This window comes from Sciurus carolinensis, chromosome 5 (assembly GCF_902686445.1).
Source record: "Sciurus carolinensis chromosome 5, mSciCar1.2, whole genome shotgun sequence".
In the NCBI taxonomy this organism is placed as follows: Eukaryota; Metazoa; Chordata; class Mammalia; order Rodentia; family Sciuridae; genus Sciurus; species Sciurus carolinensis.
This window is the reverse complement of record NC_062217.1, coordinates 41,273,643-41,278,291: the sequence shown is the minus strand read 5'-3', so window position 1 is coordinate 41,278,291 and position 4,649 is coordinate 41,273,643. Positions and strand designations below refer to the sequence as shown.

Here is a 4,649-nt window from a genome sequence, read left to right as displayed (position 1 = left end):
GTAGATGAGGCAGAGGTGACAGTGGTGACAGTGACCTGGATTAGGCTCAGAAGCTCAGTGACTGCAGCTACCCCCAGGGGTAGGGTGGAGATCTGGGGTTTGGTCCCCCATCTACCCCATAGTCACCTCAAGGGAGGTAACCTCCAGGACCCCAGCAGAGTCTGTAGCAGGGCCTTGAGCCCCTACCCAGGGGCAGCATGAGTGGAGCTATAGTGGGAGCCCCGGACTGCCATCCAATCCATCTCACTGTCACTGCTTTCTTTCTTCCCCAGATCACATGCCACAGCCCCTGAAGATGGGGAACGATCTTAGATCCCCCATCTCAGGTGACCTCCCCCTGCTTCATGAGTCTCAGTTCAAACTGGCTTGCTTCAGAGAGGGGACCAGGCGTATCAGGAGGTACAAGTTCCAGTTCCAGTTTATCACTCGACACCTGGCCAGATGTAGTTAGCAGCTCAGCAAACTGAAGAGGAAGGAATCTGGACAGTGCAAATAACAGGCCTACTATAACATCTGCCCAAAGGAGCGAATGACCTGCAAAGGATGGATCAGGAGAAATGATCCTGGAATGTGTGATCTGTGTGATGAACTTTGTTTATGGGGACCCAGTTCAATTTCTGCCACATATGTACATCTGTCACCTGGCTGTGTAGACAGCTGGTTGATGAGGTTCTTCATGTGCCCCTCCTGCGTAGAGCCAGTTGGTGCAGCCCTGCTTCCATCCTGTGAGACTAACTGAGCCAGGGTCTCTCATCTGACTTCAAGTGAACCATCATATTTTGGTGGTTTTGATTTTTAGGCACTGAACCCAAAGAACCAGGGATTAGGAATTGAGATCATGCATAAAATTTTCCTAAAAATTCCTGGATGACTGCAGATGTTGAGGAAAGTATGTGATATTTTAGAAATTTGGGTGCCGGGGGGCATAGTATGGTATTTTTATGTAAAGCCTTGACTCAGTGTTTAAAAATAAAATTGTATTTAGATCTTGTTATTGCTCCAGTACACAGGAATTGTGTAAAGTGTTACAGCCACTATGTTTAAACAGTGTGTGTTGAAGATTCGGAAAAAGATAGTGATTATTTTTCCTAATGAAATAACTTTCTTTTCTCCACCTAAATTCTTTTCTGAAGTTATTGGTGTTTGGATTGTGGTTTTATTAAAAACTACATTTTATAACACCAGCACACAAAAATGTAGCTGTAAGTTTGTTTGCACAATTCTTTCTCTCTTTTTCCCCATTGTAGAAGGAATTCATTGCCTTAGGTCTTTTTAAAAAATGTAGGCCAGGCGCCATCTTAGAGATCAGGCCACGGTGCGGCTCTGGGGCCCTCAGAGCCTGCCCCTGACAAGTGATATAAAGAAATTTGGATAGGCAGCCATTAAGGTGGGTCCTAAACCAATTTGACTGAGTGATTTAAGAAATTTGGATAGGCAGAGAAACAGTGGGGATGCCCCCAGCTTCCACACAGAGAAAGCCTTATGAAGACATAGTGAGGGGCCAAGATGGCGGACTAGAGGGCGGCTGCATTTCACGTTGCTCCAGGACGCAAGATTCAAAAGAGGAGATAGTGAGAGACTTGGGACCAACTCAAAGCCACCGGGTGAGTCTCTCCTGTTGGGGAGGCGTCCCGGATGGGGCGGTAGCCCCGGAACACAGGGAATTTGTGAAGTGGAGTTGCTCGGCGAGACGCCCCTCCCCCCCCTGGAGCGGTAAACACGGACAACTGGGATCATCGTAGAGGAGGCGGCTCAGCATAGCGCTTGGACTCGAGCAGCCACCGGGGCTCCGGGCGGCTGCCTGGGGAGGAGCTGCGTGGCGAGCTGTTTAGACCCGGAACGACCGCTTTTGAACACCGGGGGGGTTGCCCGGAGGAAGAGGAGAAGCCCCGCGGGTCGCTTGGTCTAGGAGTGACTGCATCAGAGCCACAGGCGGTTGCCAGAGGAGGAGCTGCATGGCAAGCTGTTTGAACTCAGAACAACTGCTTCAGAACACTGGTGGCCTGCCTGGAGGAGGAGAGCAGTGGGACGCTTGGTCTAGGAGTGACTGCATCAGAGCCACAGGTGGTTGCCAGAGGAGGAGGCGAGTGGTGAGTTGATTGGACTAAAAGCGACCGCTCCTGAACACCGGTGGCCTGCCTGGAGGAGGAGCGTGGTGAGTCACTTGGTCTCGGAGCCACCGCTCCTGAATACCCGGGGGGCGACCCCAAGGAGGAGGAGGAAGAACAGGGCGGGTCACTTGGACTTGGAGTGACTGCCTAGGGCTACGGGTGGTTGGTGGGAGGAGGAGACCCGAAGTGAGTTGTTTGGACTCCTAGTGACTGCGTCGGAAACCGGGCGGCTGTCCGGAGGAGGTGGTGTGTGGCGGGTCTCTGGGTCTTGGAGCTATTGTACAGGGCTCCAGGTGGTGGCTCAGAGGAGGGGCTGCATAGCCAGGCGATTGGTGCAGAGCAGGGTCCCAGGAGCTAGGTGGCTTCTTGCTGGAAGAGCCGCACAGAGACACGCCTGGGGCGGAGCGAAGTTTCCAGGGCGGCGGGCAGATTCTCTGGGAGAGGCAGCCTAAGGAGACTCGCCTGTGAAGGGTGAGGCTCCCAGGCCCAGGACGTAGGTCCGGGCCCCTGGGATCGTTGCAGAGGAAGACAGCCCAGCCCAGGTGGTAGTTGTAGATTGAGGGGAACCTCTAGGAGGGCAACTGACCAGCGAGACGTCCCCACCGAGTGAGTCTTCCCGACCCGGGGAGGTTTTCCCACAGGGACGGTAAAACCAGAGACACAGGCACAAACAGGCCTTGCCTCAGCCCGCAGTCTAGTTCCCCATTGGATGACCATTGGTCAACAAGTGGAGGCACCTCTGCCCACTAGCAGGGAATATACACCACCTGAGGGTCACCACCCCTAGCGAGGCAGCTTCTTCGTGGAGCTCTGCATTATCAATCTCCTCCAAGACTTCAGGCTACTGAAGGATAAGAGGGGATATACTAGCAATCTTCAGGGACGTTATAAGTTGATAGAGGAAATCTGCAATATCTTAATGACTCACTGATTCCTGAACAATATGAGAAAACAAGGGAAGAAAATGCCCCAAACAAATCTAGATGTTACATCAATAAAATCCAATGACAGCATGGCAGAAGAAATGAAAGAAAGGGAGTTCAGAATGTACATAATTAAAATGATTAGGGAAGCAAACGATGAGATGAAAGAGCAAATGCAGGCATTGAACAATCGCACCAATCGACAGTTAACAGAGCAAATTCAGGAAGCAAAAGATCATTTCAATAGAGAGTTAGAGATATTGAAAAAAAACCAAACAGAAATCCTTGAAATGAAGGAAACAATAAACCAAATTAAGAACTCCGTAGAAAGCATAACCAATAGGATAGAACAGCTGGAAGACAGAACTTCAGATATTGAAGACAAAATATTTAACCTCGAAAACAAAGTTGAACAAACAGAGAAGATGGTGAGAAATCATGAACAGAATCTCCAAGAACTATGGGATATCATGAAAAGGCCAAATTTGAGAATTATTGGGATTGAGGAAGACTTAGAGAAACAAACCAAAGGAATGAGCAATCTATTTGAAGAAATAATATCAGAAAATTTCCCAAATCTGAAGAATGAAATGGAAAATCAAGTCCAAGAGGCTTATAGGATTCCAAATACAAAAAATTACAACAGACCCACACCAAGGCACATTATAATGAAAATACCTAACATACAAAATAAAGACAGAATTTTAAAGGCTGTGAGAGAAAAGAACCAAATTACATTCAGGGGGAAGCCAATACGGATATCAGCAGAATTTTCAATCCAGACTCTAAAAGCTAGAAGGGCCTGGAACAACATTTTTCAAGCTCTGAAAGAAAATGGATGCCAACCAAGAATCTTATACCCAGCAAAACTTACCTTCAAATTTGACGATGAAATAAAATCATTCCATGATAAACAAAAGCTAAAAGAATTTACAAAAAGAAAGCCAGCATTACAGAACATTCTCAGCAAAATATTTCATGAGGAAGAGATAAAAAAAAAGAAGCAAATCAGCAAAGGGAGGAATTATCCTAAAGGAACTGTCAAATAAAGGAGGAACCAAGATGTGTCAAAAATTTTAAATATGAACCAAATGACTGGGAATACAAATCATATCTCAATAATAACCCTGAATGTTAATGGCCTGAATTCATCAATCAAAAGACATAGACTGGCAGATTGGATTAAAAAGAAAGATCCAACAATATGTTGCCTGCAAGAGACTCACCTCATAGAAAGAGATGCCCATAGACCAAAGGTGAAAGGATGGGGAAAAACATACCATGCACATGGACTCAGCAAAAAAGCTGGAGTATCATCCTCATTTCAGATAATGTGGACTTCAAGCCAATGTTAGTCAGAAGGGATAAAGAAGGACATTTCATACTGCTTAAGGGAAGCATAAATCAGCAAGATATAACAATCATAAACATCTATGCCCCAAACAGTGGCTCATCCATGTATGTTAAACAAATCCTTCTCAATTTTAGAAACCAAATAGACCATAACACAATAATACTAGGTGATTTTAACACGCCTCTTTCACCACTGGACAGATCTTCCAAACAAAAATTGAACAAAGAAACCATAGATCTCAATAACACAATCAATAATTTA

The 4,649-nt window shown here is 46.5% G+C and overlaps 1 pseudogene; it reads left to right on the top strand.

Moving 5' to 3' along the window:
• The first annotated feature begins 286 nt into the window (after positions 1 to 286).
• On the top strand, positions 287 to 739 carry LOC124984377 (RING finger protein 11-like; annotated as a pseudogene).
• The last annotated feature ends 3,910 nt before the right edge of the window (positions 740 to 4,649 follow it).